Genomic DNA, 24,182 nt, shown 5'->3' on the forward strand with positions numbered 1-24,182 from the left:
TTTTAAACCATTTGAAGCTAAGATATGATAAAAGTCAAGGAAGTAAGTTATCAACAATTTTAGTCTTGTAAACAATTTTAGTTTTTGTATAAAATATATTTTATGTGTTTTGTAATATGCTAGTGCTCTTTTTAGATATTACTAAACACAGATAACACCCAGGCTATGAAAACCATAGAAATCTGGATTAATCAGTTTTTGGAATGTGGTTTTATCAGGGTGTTACAAATTAAAAAAGAGAGAAAAAATAACTATTTTGTATTTCTCCAAGGTTATTAGATAGAAATAAAAATTAATCCAACAAATATTATAAATTAGAGCATTTAGAATCTTAATTTTAAAATTATGAAACTATACAAATAAGAGTAGTTCTAAAAAATGTCCATGAAACCTGTTTTTTCTGTTTTGTTTTCAATCTAACTTAATTCTTCCACCCCAGTTAAATATTTCAGATTTCCTCGCAGTGGGATTCAGGCTTATTACTGAAGGGTTCTAGCACCTGAGAATGGCATCTGTCTTCCTGTCACTGTGCCAACTCCTTGGGCGACAAATGAGGGATTTCCCCTTTTTTTTCCGGTCTTCCCTCCAATGAGGGAGAGACAGGCTCCTACCTCAGGAAGAGCACCCTTTCTCATTACAATTGGTTCCTTTCCTCTACTTTGTGTGAGAGAAAGGCTTGAGATGAAATCCTTTGTCTTTTTAGATATGATTTTTGTTTTCTCACTATTCTTACTGACGTCTTTGTGTGGTGCAGTGGCTGGGATCCCATTGCATTTACATGGCAACCAGGAAATCAGTCATTCACAGTTGCCATGGTAACCAGAGGGGGGCAGGGAGGAGAAGTGCATTTGATCACAGTCGGCTGTGTCCCTTCCTGGAACACTACAGAATTTTTAGACAGAGGTCATTATGAACACAACAATAACAAAAAAATACTTTTTGGCATCAAGACAGCTGTGTCCTGGCATCACAAAACATCCTGTGTAGGAGGGTGTGGGTGAGCGTGAGGCAGACATCGCAAGGAGGCCAAGGACGTTGCCTTCTCCCCTCAGAGCTCAGGGTGCTGACCTGGTCGCCTAGTAAATCTGTAGAGGGAGGTCTGTGAGCACCAGCTCCACACTGAATTGCCCAAGCTTCTCTTTAAAGCTTCAGGTCTGCAAAGTAAAAGCAGGTAACCAATGTTGTGCAGGACAGTGAGTATCTCGGTGTGGGTGGGAAACACAGCTCCGCTTTTATGGTAAAAGGAGCCCCAAACTGAGGAAGTGGGGCAGGAGGTGCTGTCCCAAGAAAAACGGAAGTGTCTGTTAAGTTGTTTCCTGCCACATCTGCTTCTGGAGCTGAAGGTCGTCATATTTCAAATTTTTAAAAAAAGTCATGTGAGGTTAACCAATAAGGTTATCTTTTACAAGCATGATAATTAGAATCCTTAATCAATAGGCAGATTATGTTTTATAATAGACAACAGGGGCCCTGGAGTCCAGGAACAGAATTGGTTCCTATATTTATCTAGTCTGATCTTTGGGAGCCAGAAATGACCTATAACCAATCACATTTATAACTAAAGTTGAGAATGCACTACTTGATCTTAAAAGTCTTCTAAGGGCAATATCCTCATAGGCCAGGAGATAAGAAGGTTACTCTATGAATGTAGATCCTTTTCTTCGCAAAGGGAGGAAAAAAATCTCTCATCTTCCTTTTTTTTTTTTAACAGCAGAATGTTACTATTTTCCTCTTTTGAAGATGAAATGAGCAAACTCTTGATTTCCACCTCTCCTTCCTCCAAATTGCCCCTCCCCCACTACACACACACACACACACACACACACACACACACACACACACACACACTCTCACACTCTCACACTCTCACACTCTCACTCTCCCTTGTGTTCATCTCAATAAATAGCTCCAGCCTTCATCATTCACTTTAGAGTCTTTCTTACTCTTCTTTCTCCCACATTCAATTTAGCAGCAAATTCTTACAGGTCTGGTTTCAAAATATATCCTGAATTCAATCTTTTCTCACAACCTTTATTCATCATACCCAAGCCTCCTTATCTTTGTAAATTCTAAAAGAGTCTCCTGACTGGTCTCTGAGTTTCTATTATATCTACTTACATCCTGGTCTGGTAATGAAAGTCAGATCATGCCACGCCCCTGTTCAGACCACTCTCCACCCACCCACAGCTGTACCTAACACTCAGAACGCAACCATGACCCACAGAATGCTGCCTGACATGGCCCCTGACTGCCTCTCCCCTTCACTTTCCTGTTCATGCATTCTACTCTACCCATGCTGACCTCTTTGCTGTTCTTTGAATACATCAAGCATTCCCTCATCCCAGGGTCTTTGCACTTGTGGGAATGTTCTTCCTGACATCACTTCCTTCAAGTCTCCAAATGTTGGCTCCTACAAGGAGGTCTTTGTATCAGCCCGAGTCTTGGTAGGAAATAGAAGACACACATTTCTTACAAGAATGAAGGGACTTGTTACAGAGGTGTGTGCATGGTTAAGGAAAGCAACAGCAAGATTTGATGCCACGTCTAGGCCTGAAGGGGCAAAAGGAAGAAATAGCGTTGCAGGAGCGCTGAGAAAGCTGCAGCCCTGGAGACCCATGGGGCTGCCCAGAGGGAGCTGTGGTAACTGCGGGGAGGAGACCAGGGCCAGAGCAGAATGTGTAGGAATAAACACACTGACCTCACTTTTGGTGTGTTGGCCAAACACAGCTGGAAACCCGAGTCCAAGGCAGTTGAGTACTGTACACGTTCTCTATTGTTGCATCACAAATTACCCCAAAACACAACGGCTTGGGACTTCCCTGGTGGCGCAGTGGTTGAGAGTCTGCCTGCCGATGCAGGGGACACGGGTTCGTGCCCCAGTCCAGGAGGATCCCACATGCCACGGAGTGGCTGGGCCCGTGAGCCATGGCCACTGAGCCTGCGCGTCCGGAGCCTGTGCTCCGCAACGGGAGAGGCCACAACAGTGAGAGGCCCGCATACTGCAAAACAAAACAAAAAACAAAAACAAAACAAAACAAAAAACAGCGGTTTGAAACAATAAACATTTATCATCTCTTACAGTTTCTGTGGGTCAGGAATTCGGAAGCAGCTTATCTTGACGTTTCCGGCCCCAGGTCTCACATAAGATAGCAGTCAAGATGTCAGTTTTTTTGAAGGGATGGAAGACTCATTTCCAAGGTGGCTCACTTAACATGGTTGGCAAGCTGTTGCTGGTTTTTGGTAGGAGGCCTAAAATCCTGCCCCCAGGTGGGCCTCCACAGGGCTACGTGAGTGTCCATACAACATGGTACCCGCTTCCCCCCAGAGTGAGTGATCCAAGAACCCAGGTGGAAGCTATAGGGTCTTTTATGAACCAGCCTTGGAAATCACACACTGTCACCTTGGCTGCATTCTAGTCATATAGATCCATCTAGGGGATGAGACCACACAAGCTGTGAATAGCAGAAGGCAAGAATAATTGGAGGCCATCTTGGAGATACCATCAGGCCCAGAGCAAACCAAAGAGGGTGGAGAATTAATTGAAAAGAGTGGGCAAAAGGTGGAAATCAGGGAGTAACCAGTAGCCTTCCTGACCATCCTACTTAAAATATTGTATGCCACTCTGTTCTCCTTTATTTTTCTTCTCAAGACTTAATGCTGCTTGATATAACAAGTATCTATTTGTTAACTATTTTATTTTTGATTCCCCTACCATCATATAAACTCCTTCAGATAAGAGCCTTCAACTATTTTGTTTTTCACTGGCACCTAATAAGCTTCCAATAAATAATTGTGTAGCTGAATGTATAAATTATACCCAATTTTAGATAAAAAGTAAATGCTTTTAAATGACCAATCCAGTGATATCCCCACTTTTTTAAACTGAAAGTTTATTTTGCCCCCAAAAGAATACTACTACTCAGTGAATTAGAATTTGCCTCTGGGAGTTTTACAAGCAACAGAGTTGTCTCTTGGTCTTTTCTTCCTCTTCATATGGTGGTGGTGGTATTTTTCCCTTCATTTTAAGGTCAAGTTCTCATTTTTATCCTCTTAAAATAAAGTAAGTTACATTGCCTCTTGTTTATTTGGCTCTCAGTTGAGTTCTGTTTTCAGAGGTCTTATTTATTTTTTATAAATTGATTTATTTAATTAATTTATTTTTGGCTGTGTTGGGTCTTTGTCGCTGTGCGCGGGCTTTCTCTAGTTGTGGTGAGCGGGGGCTACTCTTTGCTGCAGTGCGCAGGCTTCTCACTATGGTGGCCTCTCTTGTTGCGGAGCACAGGCTCTAGGCATGCGGGCTTCAGTAGTTGTGGCACATGGGCTCAGTAGTTGTGGCTCGCGGGTTGTAGAGCACAGGCTCAGTAGTTCTGGTGCACAGGCTTCGTTGCTCCGCGGCATGTGGGATCTTCCCTGACCAGGGCTCGAACCTGCATTGGCAGGCAGATTCTTAACCACTGCACCACCAGGGAAGTCCCCAGAGGTCTTATTTAAAACAATGGCTCTCATGAGAAAAATGAACCCTTCCCTTTTAATCTTCCCCCTTATTTCCCCTCTTCTATTTTTTCCTAAAACCTGCCAAGGGCAACTGGGGGGACTTCTGTGGCACCTGTGAGGCTAAAGAGATTGCTGACCTCTGGTTACTGAGGGTCAGAAGAGAACAGATTGCAAGCAGAGAACATTGCTCGTGGAGCCCACGTTCACGATGTCCTCCCTATAGACTGAGTGTGAGAAGAAGAAGGCTGCCCCAGGAGCATCTGTACCGAATCTAGAGTGGGCGGAGGATGCCTTTTCTCCTCCAGCAGCCCTAGAGGGTGCATCATTAACACCTTTCCAGATACGAAGTGGGAGAAACTGATCCCTTATGTTATGAAGCAGCTTCCCTCGGAGTGGAGGAGACAAGCTGGTTGTCAAAGTAGTGAGATGACATGACTTGATGCCCCGTGTGCATACCTATCATTCCACACAACATCTGCACAGAAGCAGTCATTGTAACTGCTTTTTGTAATGTGGTACACCTAGTTTCACCATCCGTACCGGAGCCAGCGGCTTTTATCTTTTGTTAATACTAACCTAATCCTGGCCGTCAGCTCAGTTGGTTAGAGTGTGGCGCTACTTCATAACCTTCATCATTGACATGTATTATAAATGTGAATAATGAGTAATGCTTGTAAAGTTCACTCCTTCATTTAACAAAGATTTAGTGAGTGTTTACTATGTATCAGACACCATCAAGACCCTGGCTAATCAAGTTGAGCACACAGTTATCTTCCTAGAAATTTAGGGGTAGAAAGGTGTTTTTATTTTCCCATCTGATGATTGTTGTAAGTGGCGGGTCTTTAAAGAATTTCCCTAGACTATTATTACAGAATAAAATGGGAGTCTGTCTCACTAACGATTAAGCAAATCCAGTCATTCTGAACACTTTAGTTTCTTCCTTGAAATCTTATTTTTCTCTAGTGGTGTCCTCTCAGTTATGGGCAAGTACAACTTTTTTCCCTCTTGACTGCATTATTTGAGGTTATTGTTGCCACCTTCTTCAGGTATAAAACCATTGATGTATGTAATCCTTAAGTAAGGATTCAGGTCATGTAGTTTCCCATGCTTATATCGGAGCACCAAGTGTGTTTAAACGGATTTTGTTTTTAAGTCATATTTATGCTGTCAGTTTTCAGCTAGTATAACTCGACTTTCTAGATGCAAAAATTTGGTGGTGGAAAGTTAGGGGGAATGTCTGTTAATATTTAATAGCAAACAAATGGCTTGGCTGTGGTCTGGGTGAATTTCAGTATTTTGAGCTGGGAAAGAATCAGTGACAATCACTGGTCTTGAGCAAGTAACCCATTCTTTTCATTTGAAAACAAAGCCATTAATGACAATGTATAACTAATGACAGACTTGCTTCCTAACGTGATACTGTAGGATGTAATTTTTTTAAATTATAAATAAATCTACAGATGTTTGGCTTATAATCTTCCTCCTAAAATTAATCTCTGTACCTCACTTGAAATGCTTTTGCCTTCATTCATACATGCAACAAATATTTATTGCACACCTACTATGTGCTGTGCACTGCACACTGTACCAGAGATACAGCATTGAGTAGGACATGACCTATGTGTTCTAGAATGCCACAGGTGGTAGAGGATGGAGAAAGGGAAACACACAAGGACAATACAGTGTGATAAGAGCTTTAATCAGGATAAGCAATAGGCGATTTGTGGAGAAGCAGGGATAACAACTAACCCAGCCATTTCCTTTGAGAAAACTGTACAAGTGAAAGTAGCAATTTGCTAAGAAATCTTATTTGTTGACAACGTTTGCCAAATCAGTCATTTGAGATTTTCACATTTACTATACACCGGCGAATCTTCTCTGCTGACATTACCCTGTGTAATCATACAAGTAATACTTAAAGAATGTTGAATAACTTCTTACAAAAGTAACTTGAATCATTTTTGTAACATTTCATGGGAAGTTATAGCAAATATTTCACATAACTGAAAATGCACTTTCCAAGTTTACAGATTGTGAGGAGAGCCATCAACTGACAAACCTTCACAAGAGCTTTCTACATATACTGGGCCTTCATTACCATCTAAGTAAATAACAGATTTTGCCTCTCGGTTTAATATTCTCACTTGGTTGGCATTTCAAGATATTTCCTGTTTCAGCATCAATAGCACATTTTCCTTCTCTTCTCATTTTCTGATTCCTAAAGCATTTGGGGTCATATTTTAAGCAGCCTTGGTGGTTTGTTTGCTCCTTCTCTTAAAATTCTGTAAAATGTATGCTCTTGTATCTTCAAAGTGGTCAGTAGTACTCATAACTTTCTTCCACGGGACCTAATGATTCAGATTCTCCTAAAGTTAACAAACATGTACTGAGCACACACAGCATACAGAGACCAGAGATACAGCCCTGCCCTCAGACAGCACTCAGTCTAGTTTGACTCTAGCGGACTTGGGAGTAGAGACAGATTCACCACCCAACACTCAACATCACAATTCCCTCCCCAGCGCCTATGGTTCTGTTTCTGAAATTCTATCACAGGAAAACCCAAAGCGAGAAACTTAAGACTTATGAGAAAACTAGAGCTGGGGAGATCAAGGTCATAAGCAAACCTACGAATATTCTTTACAGTAGGGAAATCACCAAAGACACGATGACAGAAGGTCCCCAAACATCTTTTATTGCCCAGCCTTTTGCCACCTTATTTACCATCAAAATAGATCACCCTTTCTGGGAATGTATTTGGCAGAGGAAATCAAATCTTGCCTTTCTGCCTTGCCTGCCAATTACTGGAGTTATTATCGTATAGCTTTTCTTTCAAGACATTTCAAAATGATTTACTCCTGTGATGTTAATCTCACTGATTCGTATCCTTTAATTCTGACGTTCTTTTCAAAGGATTGCTTTTCCCAGATTTTGCTTGTGTACAATGTTCTCTAACCTCTGCCAAACTTCATTGCTGACTCCCTCTTCTTGATCTTGTTGCTTGTTTCCTGTTGTCCCTGCTTTTCTGTATGCATCTTCTGAGACTTTTAGAGGGGACAAGTTGTATTTTGCAGAATTGCTCTTTGTTTTTATGGTAAGAATGCACTTGGTTTAAACTCTTTCATTACCCTAGTGGACAGTCCAGCCCTACCTTCCACTGGTGGAGGGTTTGAAACATTTTCTGGGAAGACCATAACTTCAGATATGAAGCAGGCAGTGTCCACTCAGGGAGTGTCTGGCCTTTGTTCCTACTTAAGCTGGCCAAACCCTCCCTGTGCACAGCTGTTTGGATCCACAGCCAGGCCTCTATGGCTCTTTCTTGCCTGTCTCCAGCTCTGATTCAACTGCCTTCCCCAGCTCCTGTGTGTGTCCTTTCTGTGTCCCTCCATACCCGGTGTCTCTTCACCAAGACCTCCCACTTCATGATTAGCCCTCCTCCAGCACCCCTCGACTTCCATCTACCCTTTGTCTCTGAGCCCACACCCTCCCTCCTTCCCTTCCCATCAACTCTTGTATTTGTTAGGAAAGCAAATTTCTTGAACTCATTGATCATTGGCAACCTCTCCAGGGCTTTACGTATGTAGTACAAACATATATACACTTGGGTTAACAACCCAAATGAGTTCAATCGTGGTGACATTTCAGGCAATGTGAGGGAAGAATCTGGGGAACTTCACACTATCCAGTTAGCCCCCTAGTTAGTCCCGCCCAGGCAAAGGGAAAGGAGAACTCATGCTTCTCTGGAGGAAGAGGTGGCCATGGCTTGGCAAAACCCTTGTCCTATTAACTTTTGTGCTGAGCTATGCAGCAGAGACTGACATTTCCCATTTGTGAGAGTCAGCGGCACTCTCTCTCTCTCTCTCTCTCTCTCAAGAAGGATTAGTTCTACCCACCCTGACCCCTGACTCTCTTTAAACCAAATATGATTCAGTCTCCTTGGCTCCCTAACAGCTGGGGGTAGGCTCAGATGTCTCGGGGGAGGGAATGATCGTGCTGACACAGAGATCAGATCATGACTATGCCTCTTTTTCAAAAGAAGTCTTTAAAGAGACTTCCATTCCTTTTAGTTGATCCAAGAAATGCCTGGAATTCTGGATTTTCTGTGATAAGATAACAGCTCAATGATTCATTTATTTATTCCTTTTTAAAAATTTATTAAATTTATTTTATTTTTGGCTGTGTTGGGTCTTTGTTACTGCACGGGCTTTCTCTATTTGCAATGAGTGGGGGCTGCTCTTCGTTGCGGTGCGCGGGCTTTTCATTGAGATGACTTCTCTTGTTGCAGAGCACGGGCTCTAGGCACATGGGCTTCAGTAGTTGTGGCTTCAGTAGTCATGGCATGCGGGCTCTAGAGTGCAGGCTCAGTAGTTGTGGCACACGGGCTCAGTAGTTGTGGCTTGCAGGCTCTAGAGCGCAGGCTCGGTAGTTGTGGCGCACAGGCTTAGTTGCTCCACGGCATGTGGGATCTTCCCGGACCAGGGCTCGAACCCATGTCCCCTGCATCGGCAGGTGGATTCTTAACCACTGTGCCACCAGGAAAGCCTCCATTTATTTATTCTTGATGACTATTTGGCACAACAGTTAAGCAAGCCATTAAATGTATCATTCATGCATATGAGTGGACAGGATTTATTAATATACGAATTCACCCTCTTATTCTCATTTCACCATTCTGTCTCCAGCGCAGCCCACACATGCCCTCAAGGAGCCGCAGTGCTGGTTAGTTGCTGGCTCCTTCCGGAGACAATAGAATAAGGAAGGGGAGAGAGAGACCCCTACTCCATACTGAGATGTGGGCGGAAAAGCAGGGAGGGCTTAGCCAGAGAAGGCAAGTCAATCAAAACAGTAAAGAAATAGCTGAGCAAGGCAAGGGGGGAGGACAGAGGGAGGAACAGTATTTAACAAGATTAGAGGAAGAGTCTGGGGATTTGGCATGAGAGGCTCTGGGACAGCTGTGAGGTGGCAAAAACCCGAGAATTGTGGGGTGGCAAAAACCCGAGGGGATGTGAAAAGGGTTTCTGGCTTATTAATTAGTTTCTGGCTTATGAACTAGTCTCTGGCTTATAAATTAGTGTACTTTAAGTCTCCTTGCATCTGGAAATGCAAGTAAATAGCTTTCTTTCCTTTTTTTGTTTTTTCCTGTTTCTTTTAAAAATTTATTTTCTAAATAACTTTTTGTTGCCAGACTGTGCTTCTTTATAAGCAATTCAGTGCAGAAATGAAACCAGGAGTTGCCCCAGGATTGTTTAGGGTTACCTAGAGAACAAATATTCAGAATTTGGTATGTATGTACCATGGCTTTCTGCAGACGATTTGAAAAAAAAAAAAAATAGAGGGATCATTGTTCCTTACCCCATGACCAACTTCTCATATCAGAAACTTCCTTTTTTTCCCTTCCCCAGGCACCCGAAGGAAAACAACAGCAGTTTTGGAATTTCTGCCAATGATGCTTTTTCATTACACAAACTTCTGTTAAGTGCCTGCTATGTGACAAGTAAAGATGAATGGAACCTGGCCCTAGCCTTAAGGGCTGATACTGATGAGTGAGGTGGACATATTAACAACTTGTTAAAACACTGCAGTTAGTGCCTCTATGGAGACAGAGGCAAGGCACTGTGCACTCACGGGGCAAGGAAGACCTGCCTCTGTTTGCATGGTCAGGGGAGGTTTTTGAGAGAAGCTGCGTCTGAAGGGATAAGTGGGGGTCACCAGCAGAAAAATGTAGGAAAGAATAAGGGCATTTCTGGCAAAAGGAAGAGCATATGCCAAGATGCAGAGGAGAAAAGAGCATGGCCCCAGGAGAAACCATGAAGGTGGGTGTAGAACGGGTGGATGTAGGGTTGCAACAGGTTAGCTAAGAAGTTTAGGATGTAGGTGGGTGGTGTTACAGAACGCCTTGTATGCCATGCAAAGGAATTAAGACTTGTATCCTGCAAGCAATGAGGAAGGGAGATTCTGAAAAATTATAGCAGGGCAGTGATTTGCTCACCTCTTCATTTTAGAGATGGACTTCTAGTGGGCATGGCTTAGGAGAGAGGCTGAGGTAGGAGGACAAAGTAGAAAGTATTGCAGTCATCTAGGGAAAACCAAAGTATTGTTGGAATAAGACGATGGCCACGGTAATAGAGAGGAAGAGTTTGGTGGAAGAGATAATTTCATGGTGGGTATGAAGGATGAGGAACATTTTTTTTTTTTGCGGTACGCGGGCCTCTCACTGCTGTGGCCTCTCCCGTTGCGGAGCACAGGCTCCAGATGCGCAGGCCCAGCGGCATGGCTCACGGGCCCAGCCGCTCCACGGCATGTGGGATCTTCCCGGACTAGGGCACGAACCCGTGTCCCCTGCATCGGCAGGCGGACTCTCAACCACTGGGCCACCAGGGAAGCCCCATGGATGAGGAACTTTAAATCAGACATGGGGTAACAAAGACAGATGATTCTGATATTCTTATATTCCTGCTCTAGGCAACTGGTTTGCTGTATTCCTCACTCAATAAAATTCAGAAAACAGGAGAACAAGCTTTGGATAAGTCAATATGTATAATGTGGGGACTGTTGATATCAAAGAACTCCAAGGAACATCCAGCTAGGATGCTCAATAACGCAGGAGAGATAACAGACCAAAATCCTGGCCTCCCTATTACCATCGACCTCCTCTGCCCGGTAGATGTAAGAAGTACAGGTATCAGTGCCTACAAACAGGGCCACTGATGACTGTTGAAGCATTTTACAGGCTTCTGTTTTATGTATAGGCTCATGTTTAGTTACTGATGGCATGAATGGTTCATGGTGAGATGTAATTATATCTCCTAAGAAATGGACACTTTAAAATCTAGCTTTTAGCTTTGAAGAGAGGTTGGTTGACATTTCCCAGCAATGGGCAGGTTAACCTACTGAGAGTTTTTTTTTTTGCGGTACACGGGCCTCTCACCATTGTGGCCTCTCCCATTGCGGAGCACAGGCTCCGGATGCGCAGGCTCAGAGGCCATGGCTCACGGGCCCAGCCGCTCCGCAGCATGTGGGATCTTCCCGGACTGGGGCACGAACCCATGTCCCCTGCATCGGCAGGCGGACTCTCAATCACTGCACCACCAGGGAAGCCCCTACTGAGAGTTTTATAAGGGCCAGATATGGAAGAACAGATCAGAAGGCAGCAGACCAAATTCCTAGAGATTTTAGTGTCTGAAAGAGATTTCCCTATGTAGACATAAAGATAAGTACTAGCCCCTCTCTGACGGTTGAGGGAGAGAGAAGGGAGGGAGAGAGGATTTAAACCACAGAAAGGACCTGTTTGAATCCAGAGTTCATGCCAGAATCTGCCCCTAGTTTAAAATTAACCAAAGATTTGTTTCAAAAATCTTTCCAACCATTCATAATTGCGCTCCTCATTTTTCTTAGACTTGATATCATATATATTTAAATGTTCATTTAAAAGCTTCCAGTAACCTTTGGCACCAAGATTCCTGATTTGGAGGTCATCCATGTCTGATCTTCATTGGGTTGTAGGAGGTTGTGGGAATGTTATCCAATCCTCTTTCATGACTACAGTTCTATTTACTGGTGGTTCAAAAGTAGCTTCTCATTTTAAATCTTGAATCAATCCACTTTGTAATTTTTTGATGTTAGTGAGTTAACATCAGGGTCCTTTTTTTAAAATTTATTTTATTTATTTATTTTTGTCTGTGTTGGGTCTTTGCTGCGCGTGGGCTTTCTCTAGTTGTGGCGAGCGGGGGCTACTCTTGGTTACGGTGCACAGGCTTCTCATTGCGGTGGCTTCTCTCGTTGCAGAGCACGGGCTCTAGGTGCGCAGGCTTCAGTAGTTGTGGCATGCGGGCTCAGTAGTTGTGGCTCACGGGCTCTAGAGCGCAGACTCAGTAGTTGTGGTGCACGGGCTTAGTTACTCCGCGGCGTGTGGGATCTTCCTGGGCCAGGGCTCGAACCCGTGTCCCCTGCATTGGCAGGAGGATTCTTAACCACTGCGCCACCAGGGAAGCCCCCAGGGTCCTTTTTGATAAAAGATTTCTAGGAAGAAATAAGCAAGCTCTGTTTATGGAACATCAAATCGAAACAAAGAGTATCCTGGGGACTGTCTCAGAACATTCCATAGAAATTAAATTCTGTACCTTCCAGGCTAATGTGATGTAGTCCTCAAGGTGGGTTAGGAAGGCTCACCTGGTGACTTCCCTGATGATAGAGTTATCCTGCATCTGCCTTAGATTTCCAACATTTCTTGTTAGTTTACTTGCTGGAGGGGTAAGGCAAGCCTGGATTGAAAAATAGAGCTGGGAATTAACTGTTGCCCAGGAAGATCAGCTTTCCAGGCACTGATTCTTGAGGAGAGGTTTCTTAATGGTGTTGCCTGGTCACAAGAAGGATTCCCCCAGCCCCACCCTCAGCCTGGGTTTAATCTGTAGCTTCCCCAAAGCACCTTGTGTTCATAGTGGGGAAGAATGACTCACAGGCTGAATAAGTTCAGAGTCCCGAGAGCACTGAGGTTTAGTGGTGAATATCCTACTGTGGGGAATCGGGAAACCAAGTACTGGTCCTGCTTTGGCTGCTGACTGCGAGAGTCACTCGCCGTCTCTGAGCATCGATGTCGTCTAAAAATAATAGGAGCTAATATGTATTGAACGAATCCTGTGTTTCAGGAATGATTATTATCATTTTGTGCACCATTTCATTTCATCCTCAGAGTTCTGCTATGGGGTATGACTATAATCGCCTCCATTTTGCAGATGAGGAAATCGAGGCATGTAGAAGTTAATTTGCCCAAGTTCATAAATCAGTAATGACCGCTTGGACTCAAATACTGGTGGGCAGATTGGCCTTCAGTTTCTACCCTTATTCCTAACACTGCACCACCTCCTAAAGTGAAGGGAAAGGACAAGAAGATGACGAGGGTTCTTTTAGCCCTGCTAGTGTGGGGTGGAGGGGGAGAGGGCTCTGTTTCTGGGGTGAGAAGATCCAGCGTTCAGCTCTACCTTGCTACTCCCCACCACTGAGAATCTTTCAGGGAATATGTCTTCACTATTAGGCCACGGGTAGCATTGCAGGACTTGGTTTAGCTCCTATGCCCCACAAGAATACTTATCAGGGCCATTCTTTTCTGAGCACGTGGGTTAAGCGAGATCTCAGTGGTAGTGGAACCTTGGAGAAATGAAGCATCGGGAATGTTGGCCACGGAGAAAAATGCTGCAGCAGGAAGCTGCAAGCTCCCAGCTCGCTGCCTTGATAGGGGCCACAGTAAATCAGGAGGTGCCGTGGAGGCTGGTGCTGGACCTCAGGGGCAGAGCCTAGCCAGGGGCTGGGGACCCCCCAAAACAACAGCAGCAACAACAGACCAAGTTCAGGCTGAGAAGGCAGACTCTGTGGGGAAGGGGGCCGAGAAAATGAGGGAGTAAGGGGAAGGAAGGAACAGACGGCCCCAAAGGGTCTTGGAACAAAGGGGAAAAGGGGATTGTAGTCACATTGGTGTCGGTAGCCCAAGAGAAGAGGAAAGGGCTCCCGTGAGCCCTGAAATGGAAGGAGAGGGAAAGAAGTAAGCAGCTCGCAGCTAGCAAGAGGAGGAAGTGGGAGATGCGCTGCTTCCTGTAGAAAGACCGATGACTGAAGACAAAGCTGGGTGGGGACTAGTCCCTGGGCTGCAGGAGCCGCTGCTACACATACACACAGCGGCTGCCGCGCCGTGGGCAGCTCCTACTACTGCGGGGCTGGGCTGGGCTGGGCTGGGCGGGCTGCGCCGGAGCTCGCCTGCACACAGCGGCTCGGAGGGAGGAGGAAAGCCACTCGTCTCGGACCAGCCTCGGGAGCCAAGGTAAAGGAAACACTTTTCGTGTTGCTCCTCGCTAAGAGAAAAATGACCCTCGCCTGCGGTTGTAAGGGCAGATTTCGAGGGGGAAGAAAGACACATTGTTCCGGGGATGGGGGGAAATGGTCAGGATGGGTTGTGTTAGCAGGGATTTTGAGAAGGACCAAATTCGTGACACCTTGATTTGAAAAAAAATAATCCTCATTAGTGCTTAGCTTCGGTGACTCATCAGGAAAACACGCTAAACGTTAAGAAGCTGTTTGCAGTTCTCTTGGAAGGAAAGCAGAGCCCAGTGGAAATCAATTGGGGCTCTGAAGCTGTGGGCTGATCATCTGAACGTTGCAGTCTTGTTTGAGGAGTGTAAAATGTTAATTGCATTATCTTTCTTACACATTGCACTGGGGTAGCTTCTATCTTGCAGCATAAGGACTGTGATTTGGCTTTTTGTTTGTTTGTTTGGGGGGTTAAATCCTTTTGTACTCAGAATTTGCCAACAAAGGCTGGAATTGTGTATGTGAGGGGCAGTATTTACCATTAAAAAAAAAAGGTATCTTCCTCCCTCTGCTCTGTGCAGCTGCTTTCAGGATAACCTCAGAAACAGCTATCATTTACCAGTGGGTCTTATCCTAAAGTTGCATTCTTTCTCAAAAGAGTGTGGCGGGTTTAACTTGTCTAGACTCGGATACCAGTGTATATATGGATTTTATGTTTATATAGATTTTATTCATCTATAGGTCAAGGTGCATGTTAGCCTCAGTGATGGACAACATGTAAAAGTGTTGCCAGGTTGTTTCCTTACCTGCCTATGCTGTGGATGGACGAAATAGTGAAATCAGAACTTGATTTTTATTCTTTGATTTTCTTGAGCAATGGGTCCTCTTATTAGAGTCTATGGCCATGGCTTGTTCATATTTGTGAATGATACATACAAGTGCAGTAAATAGGTCTAACGGATTAGAAATGAGATTGTGAGATTTCTTTGGCAGGATATGTAGGAGGGTTTAATATCCTAGCATAGCCTGATTTAAAAATTAAGCTGTGTCTCCAGCAGAAAATGTGGTTAAGCAATAAGTGATCGTTGATAAAAGGTTTTGTCTTGCATTTTTACAATGAAAGGAGATAATTTTCAAAAGAAAGAACTGATTATAGTGGAGTAAAAATAATAAAAAGGTCATATTTAGACACTCATTCTTAAAGTGTAGGTTTTAAACACTAAATATGCCATGGAAAGTGTATATGCTTCCTCATTTATCATTATTCTCAATTGTGAAGAGCTCTAGTTTTGTTTTTTTTTTTAATGTCACCTTATGAAATTGATTTGTCTTCTCAAAATTTGTGGGGTAGCAGTGCATTTTCAGAGATAAGAATCTTTAGGTACTAAAGAAAAAAAAGTCAAATTTTCTGAGCATACTTATGAAACTAAACCTGTGTGATGACTAAGAGGCGAAATAGTGCTGGTATTGAAACCATGGAGCCCCTCTGACAAATCCATTGAATTAATCAAACCTGTGGGCAAAACAAGTCATGCCACATATTCCATGGTTCCAGTTCCCGTATGTCTGGGAGACATACGGGAACTGGAACCATATGTAAAGATCATCTTCCCAGAGAGGAGATCTCGGGTGCATCTTGGATCCCGAATGCCCCTAACTGGATCTCTGTGATCAAGCTGCCTGTCATTAAATGAAATGGAAAGTTGGGAGTCCGGGCTGTATGAATGAGGATGGGGCTCACGCTCTGGTACTTACTCAGCTACGGGCTGGATTCACGAGATAATGCCAACACCCTGCTTTGTGTGAGGATGTGTAGACAATCTGCTTTACTCCTCACTGTGTGTTTCACAAAAGAGTCAGAAAATGAAACCTTGACTCATAGGCACAGGGGAGTCCAGAGGCCCCCTGCTCCCTTTCAGAAAACATCAAACAAGAGATGCCTATTTTCTGCACAGCCCCAAACGTTCCCTTAATTATGAAATTCCAGCTTGAAGCACAACATGAATGAGTAACGGCAGATCCGTAACTACGATGGCAGGAGGTTTAAGAAAAAGAGGAAAAAGTTCCTGTCCTGTAAAATGGGACTATTTCCTCTTCTTCTGGCCAAATGGAATATTAAAAGACATACTACTTTTGTCCACAGTGTTCGGAGGCTTTTGAGGGAGTCAACCAACACTGAAATTTTAATTGTGTGTGTGCGTGTTTTTCTGCCATATGGCCAACGGCAGAGTGGAAACACGACTCCTGGTTGGTCCTGGGCCTCATGGTGGGCTCGTAGTGAATGCATTTGGTCGGCTGACTTTTTTAGCCTACTTCAGAAGGCAGGCTCAACTTTTAAGTATAAAAGCTCTATAGTCAAAGCACAAAGGCTCTTCAGAGACAACTGTGGGTAGCAGAAAACAGCATGGTGGAGTGAAAAGAATGCAGGCTTCGAGAGTCAGGCAGATCTGCCTTTGAATCCTACCACTGGTTCTCACTCCTTCAGCTGGTACGTTGTTATGAACCTTGCTTTCTTCACTGTAAAGAAGGGTTAATAGTACATAATCAGGGTATTTTTTGTTATTGTTTATTTGTTGTGTTTTATTTGGTTTTTGCTTTTGTGTGTGATTTGTGAGTGCCTGCCTGGTACATAGTAGGTACTCAGATGTCATTTTTTCTTCTGCATCGGGAAAAGTTAGCGTATTCTTGATCTTTGCCACTATCTCAAAGATTCAGGAGACATTTTTTTTTTAACTGTAGTGAAATATATATAACATAAAAGTTCCCATTTTAACTATTTGTAAGTGTGCCATTCTGTGGCATTAAGTATACTGACACTGCTGTGCAACTGTCACTACCATCCATCTCCAGAGCTTTTTCATCTTCTCAAACTGAAAATCTGTTCCCATTAAACAGTAACGCCCCATTCCCTCCTCCCCCCAGCCCCTGGCACCACCATTCTACCTTCTGTCTATGACGACTCTAGGTACCTCATGTGAGTGGAATCATACAGTATTTGTCCTTTTGTGACTGGCTTGTTTCATGTACCAAAATGTCTTCAAGGTTCATCCATGTTACGGCATATGTTGGAATTTCCTTCCTTTTTTAGGCTGAATACTATTCCGTTGTATGTATATACTATAGTTTTTTATCCATTAATCTGTTGATGGACACTTGGGTCGCTTCCATGTTTTAGCTATTGTGAATAGATCATGGGTGCACAGATATCCCTGCTTTCACTTCTTTTGGGGAACCCAGAAGTGTAATTGCTGTATTATATGATAACTGTGTTTAATGTTTTGAAGAATGGCCATACTGTTTTCCATAGCCACTACACATCATTTTCTATTCCCACAGCAGTACACGAGGGTCCCAATTTCTCCAAATCCTCACCAACATTTGTTATTTCCTGGGGTTTTTTGTTTGTTTGTTTTTGACAGTAACTATCCCAGTGGGTGTGAATTGGTATCTCTTTGTGGTTTCAATTTGCATTTCCCTGAGGATTAGTGACGTTGAATATCTTTTCACGTGCCTGTTGGCGATTTGTATGTCTCCTTTAGAGAAATGTCTATTCAAGTCCTTTACCCATTTTTTAATTGGGTTGTTTTCGAGGAGACGTTTTGAAATGGCGGCATCTCTTAACATAGTGTGTCAGAAAGATCATGATTATAATATTTGTATTCAGTCTCTTGCATACACCAGTATTATCCCTGCCCAAGTGAAATACATCTCTCAAAAGTAACTTTTAAATGCAAGAGGAGAAAGAAAATCTGCGTAGATCCTGATAATTAGTGATATCAAGAACCTGATAGTGAAATTCAAACCCTAATTGTAGACCAGTGATCCTGCTGGTCAGGTGCAGGCCAGGTCCCCCCAGGAGGGGGCCATCACTTCAGTGTCTTTCTAGTCTCTACTCATTAGCTGCAGGAGAAAAAGTGCCCAATAGGTAGCAAGTTCAGAAAAAGGGAGGAGAAACTACATGCTAAATTGTTCTCAAACTCTTTATAATGGAGAGGATTAACCTTGGAAAGGGGCTATAGTAGTTAAACAACAATAGATTCTGAGAGAAGTTTCTACTAATGCAATGTGATTCTAGTCTAAATTTCACTTTTGAAAATAAGAATCCTGTGTTTCACTTTCCACCAGAGATTTCACTCTCCATTCCAAAACCAGTGAGGCAAGGTATGGATGGGACTGAGGCGATCTGGGCAGAAAGATTAGGGAAGACTCTTGAACAGCAGTGATACCTGAGGTTTATGGTGTGGGTGCAGATGTTGACCTTGAATGGTTTGAAGAGCTCCTGAAAAACCGTATGTTAATTTTTTGTAAGGCACTCTGTGTGTGTACTAGGAGGTTGGATAATGACCTCTAACTTTTTAAAATTTGCAAATCTGTTGGTTCTGTGGTTACTGGGAAGACCCATGACTGGCTTTACTAGACCCAGGTGGGAGAGGGGAACAGAGCTGGGTTAAGACTTTGTCCCAGCCTATGACATCATAGAATTGCAGAGCTAAAAATGACCTGGGAACAAACCTAGCCTGTATCAACCCCTCCATGACGGATCACAAAATAGGACCAGAATTTGTTACCTTTCTAGAGCTGCACAGTTGATTAATACCTCACCTCCCAATTTGATTTCCATTTTACTTCCATCCACAGTAGGGCAAATGGATAGAGAAAGTCATTATACTTTGTCACTTTAAAAATTGTTTGGAAGACCATATTCTTTTGTTTAAAAAGAAGAGGGTAATGTTTAAAGTTAATATGCTATGTTTCTGTGTTCAAATTTGTTCAAATGTAAAGATGCCAATGTGGAATTGAGATTCAGATTTTCAGGTAAGAGCGTTAGAGATATATGTGGTTCCTTAAAACTCTTACGTTAAAGAAAATCAGTTATAGTTAATGGGAGTCAATGTTCAGACAATGTTCAGAATCTCTAGAGGACTTCCTTAAACATTAGAAAAGAGGGAGCTCAATTCTCAAACTCTAGAGATAACATGTTTCTTAGAAGTGAAGGTATAAGACAGGGTCAGCCCTTTTATCTCTTGTTATACAGTCAAGCTCTTAATGGAAAGACTTAGTAAAGCCAGTCACCTGACCCTTCCTCCCTATTTCTTTGGCCTTCCCTTGTCCCCCTGCCAGTCTGGTTGTCAGGGTCAGACCTTCCCATTATCCTCTGCCCCAGGCATCTGGCAATAGAGCTGAAGGAGAGGGTCTGGAAACTGGAGTGATGGGCTCTACTCCAGATTCCTTGCAACATGAGCAGGGCCATTGCTGTTCTTAGGAAATCCTTTTTTTTTTTAATTTCACTTTTTACTATCCCCTCTGCATTTTCAATGAAAACCATTAAACCCAAGCCCCCACTCCCTTTATTCATTACAGGTGACCTCACCTCCTGTTATTTGGAGAAGGCATATATTATGGAATTCCTCAACCTCATTCTTTACCACCTCACAATTTCTCATGTCTTCATTCATTTTCTTCTCCTCCCTTCCTAGGTCAAATTAGCACAGCTTTTCTTTCAAGCCTGGACTTGGACTCTTCTTTCCTTTTACTTTCTAGGGGACTATGTTCTGACAATAATTCTATCTCCTTACACATTTGGCTTCTTCTTTTTATTGGCCCTTGCCTCTTTGCCTGCAAACATGCTTAGTTTACACATATAAATTTAAACAAACCAGTTGCCAACAAAGCTTCCCCTTGACTTTGGTAACCTCTACTAACTTTGTTTTCTTCCTACCTGTAGCGAAGGAAAAATAGTTTTCCCTCCACCTTTCTCAGTGCTGAGAAGCCTGTAAGAAAAGACAGATTGATAAGAGAAAAACAAATGGACATTTATTAACTTGTATACCTCATGTGTACATGGGAGATACCAGGGGAAAATGAGGAGCTCTCAGAAGTGGTTTAGAACTCAGGCTTAAATACCATCTTGAGCTAAAGACAAAATTAAGGAGGAGTGGAGGAGGGCAGTTATGGGGAGGCGGCCAGGAAAAGTGTGGTAAATAAGAGTAAGATTTGATATACATATTTAAGTTGGTTCCACTCCTTCTTTTCCTGGAACAGAGAGGGAGGCACCCTTACACAAGATTTCCTTTATAATGTAAATTTCCCTTACAAAAATGTAACCTCTAGTATGTTTTCGTAATTTCTCCAGTGTCTCCTGTTTCCACGATAATCTGCCTGAAATAATTCTTATGCCAAACAGGCATATTTTGGAGTGGCATATTCTGCCACCCTTCATGCCTCTCTGAAGGCTCCCAACATCTCCATTAACTCCAAGTTCTGCTCCCCAAATATGAGTGTTCTCCAGATTTGATTCTTCTGCCACTAAATTTCTCCCTCTTCCTTTATCAAACCCTTTTCTATGATTTCTGTCATTGTCACTGGGGTGGGGAGCAGTTCCAAATCTGATTCTCCATCCTGATCTCTCACCTACTCTAAACGTGCACATCGAGCACCCTGCAAACTTGCCAGAACATCCAACCCACTGAAACTGAGACTCCAAATCAGTGCTTGCCATTGCCTTTCCCCACTCAGAACCAGCTCCTCACCTGATTCCACGACTATTAATGACACCCCATTCTCAGTCCCTCAATTAGGAAAACCCAATTTCATTATTTTCCTCACCAAACAACCAAGTTGGAGTCATTTGTTCAGACCTTTGCATTGTCACTGGAAACATATCTTGACACCATCTAATCTTTCCCATGTTGATAGCCAGTGTCTTCGTTCTAGCCCTCCTGACCTCTAGCTGGGCTGATTTGTTGTTTGTGTTCTTCCCTCTCCCTGGAAGAACTTTCCTGCTTCTCCTTCCACACTTCACCCCTGTAGTCTTGCTTCTCTGCGTAGCCAAATTCCATTCATCCTGTGAGGCTCAGTTCAAATGCTGTCTCTTCCATGAAGTCTTCCTTGGTTTCTTCCTTTCCCAATAAAAAGCAATCTTTACTTTCCCTGAAGTCTTTCGTTCTTTCATCACAGCAATTAGTGCATTCTCGTGTGTATAATGGCAATCTGCTTTTTTTTTTTTTTTTTCTTTTGCAAGCTCTTTGAGGACAGCAGCCACACCCAGTTTCATCTTTGTCTTCCTTACAGCACACAAATACAGCTTGGGTTTTTGTTTGTTTTCAATTTCAGTTTTATTGAAGTGTAATTGGCAAATAAAATTATAAGATATTTATAATTTATCCAATCATGGTGATTGGATATACATATATACTGTGAAAGGATTCCTCCCATCTAGTTAATTAACACATACATCACCTCACATATATTTGTGGGATTTTTGTCTTTGTTTTGTTTGTTTGCTTGTTTTTGGTGAGAACATTTGGGTTCACAAATGCAGTTTGTTTATCATTCGTTTAATGAACTTTCTTGAGTCACTTTTTTTTTATGCAGAGTGGACTAGATATTCTAGGAGCTTATAAACTACTGGGAAAACAGACAAATACTGACAGAACTACAATACAGTCAGTCTGTCCACAAGTCTTAACGGAATGTCTGCAATGTGCCATGTGTCCTTCGAGGGGCCAGGGACACTTGGATGAACAAAACAGGCCAGTTCTTTGTTTTCTTGGAAATTACATTCTATTGAGAGAGACCTGGTAAACACATAAACCAATGGTTTACAGATCTAGCTGCACATTAGAAATCACTGAGGGGTACTTTGAAAAAACACCTATGGCCCAGCCTCAACCCAGACTAATCAGATCAGAATTAGCCAGGATCGGACCCCATTGACAGAAACAAATTACAATACAAGAAAATATCAGGTAGTGATAAGTGCTGAGGTGGATTAAAATAGAAACAGATTGAATGATAGAGATTGTGTGTATGATGGTGTGGTCATGGGGATTTTACCTTTGTTGGGTAATCCCTGAAGGCCTCTCTGAGATGACATTCACAACTCTTGTGCCTTCCCTATTAGTAGTGAGGCAGACAGAGCTGCTGTGATTGGCTAGTTCAAGTGTCCTGTGAGGCCATGGCGCAGCCTCGCCTCTCTGAAAAACTGGTCTGGTCACCAGACTCCAGAAAAAGGTCTAGCTCTATTAGCAAGGAAGAAGGGGTGAATGGGTATCGGGTGTTCAACAGAGTCTGCCACTATTACTGTTTCCATCCTATACATGAAGATATCAAGGCCCAGAAGGTTAAACTTATCAAGATCATTCAACTTTGAGTTGAACAGTGTTTCCATGCATTCTCCTTTCAGAAAAACAAACATACACAAATACACACAAATGAAAAGCTTGCTTTAGTTGATGGTGATAATCTAGGTAGACTTGAGAAAGAGTCCTGGAAGAAAATACAAAATGGCTCCTGTGAGATGAAGCAAAGAATCACCTTCTAAACAAATGATTCCAGAAGAAATTACATCAGGTCCTAGTAAGTGATAAGAATGGCATTTAATTTAGACAACTAGCCCTGCATTTCTGCATTGTAAAATACACATATATATAATTAAATTGAGTCTTCCTGACTCGTCATTTAAATCAATTTGATCTAAATAAAATCCACCCTGGGCCAAGAAATGAGCAAGAGAGGCCAAGGGTTCTGTTTATGATGTCTATCAGACTTAAAGGAAAACACTGTTTTGTCTAGAGAGGTATGCATTTTGTGGATTACAGCACATGTAAGAGAAGCAAGAATGCTCTCTGAAATTTCTGATTATGAGTTATTTTGAAAATAGTTTTCCACTTTCCAACTGCAGAGGCAACATGCAGTTCTATTATTGTTGCATTGTCTTCATGGTTCCTATTTTTCATTCTGATATTTCATTTCAGAGGCTAGGTTTGTGAGGCAGCAGGAGTGAAAAAGGGAAATTGCAGTGAAGCTGCCGTCATTACAGTGTTTTTACTGCTTGCCTCTAGGTGTATTTCTGTGCATTCTCATCGTAACAGATTAAGTGTTAATGGTAGGAATACCTTCTCTGTAATAAATGATCGAATGCTTCCTACTCGTATATTTGCATCTCTAAACAGGAAAGTAAAAGTTCATTTCTAAGCTTTGCCAACAGAGCTGTGTTTAAGAAGGGTATTTATCTGATCTGCACAGAACCATATGAGAAAAATTGTGAAAAAATTTACACAGAAAAAAAAAATTAACAGTCCTTTTAGTCTAGTCTTTCTTTGGAGAATTGAATGGATCCTTTGCCATTATTTTTTAAACTTCATGAATGATGGCTGTGTTTAGAGAACATTACTGTATATAGGCATTAAAGTAATTTCGCTAACAGTTTTATTACTTTTTTCCATTGGGGGAAAAGAAAACTTGATATCAAACAGTCCCCACATTTTTTAAAAATTAAACTAATAAAAAATTTAAGTTAAAAAAAATGAAAATTTCTAAGCAAAAAAAAAATTGATTTTTTAATTATGTTTTAAAATAATCTGAAAATACTACAGTATACAAAAATAATATTCTAAGGCTTAATACACAGGAGAGCATAGTAGTTAAAGAACATTGGTTTGGAATCAGAATATCCTGGACAAGTTGCTTAAACTATCTGTGCCTCTGTTTCCTTATCTATAGATTGGGATATAATGACAATACCTACTTCACAAAATTGTCAGGGGAAAATTATATAATGTATGTAAAATGTTTATTTTACATGTCATAGTGCCTGACATATAGTAACTAACTATTCAGAATTGTAGCTATTATTAGTATAATTATTATTGTTACCACAAAGATGGAGTAGAGTATCTTTGGTTCTAGCCATGGGGTTCTCAGCCAGTTTTAGCAGAAATGATTATGGCCCAACATGAACCACAGGTGCTCAGAACTTGAAGTAAGGAATCACCTGAGGAAGCCTGCTTCCTCGGCATAGTCAGACGTCAGTGTTGTGACTTAGTTAAGTGACAGTCTCAGGCTTGCACTATTTGTTCACCAATGCATGTGATTAGGCAAAAATATTT

At 42.4% G+C, this 24,182-nt stretch overlaps 1 protein-coding gene across 2 annotated transcripts in view; it reads left to right on the top strand.

The window, feature by feature from the left end:
* The first annotated feature begins 14,115 nt into the window (after positions 1-14,115).
* GNG2 (G protein subunit gamma 2) overlaps positions 14,116-24,182 on the top strand; it is a 139,086-nt gene continuing 129,019 nt past the window's right edge. The window contains exon 1 of one of the 2 annotated variants that reach the window (XM_033416250.2): positions 14,116-14,305. The gene's annotated coding sequence lies outside the window, so the exon portion shown is untranslated. The remainder of the gene's footprint in view (positions 14,306-24,182) is intronic. The other variant, XM_033416249.2, reaches the window with a different exon arrangement.

Source organism: Orcinus orca, chromosome 2 (assembly GCF_937001465.1).
Source record: "Orcinus orca chromosome 2, mOrcOrc1.1, whole genome shotgun sequence".
Taxonomy (NCBI): Eukaryota; Metazoa; Chordata; class Mammalia; order Artiodactyla; family Delphinidae; genus Orcinus; species Orcinus orca.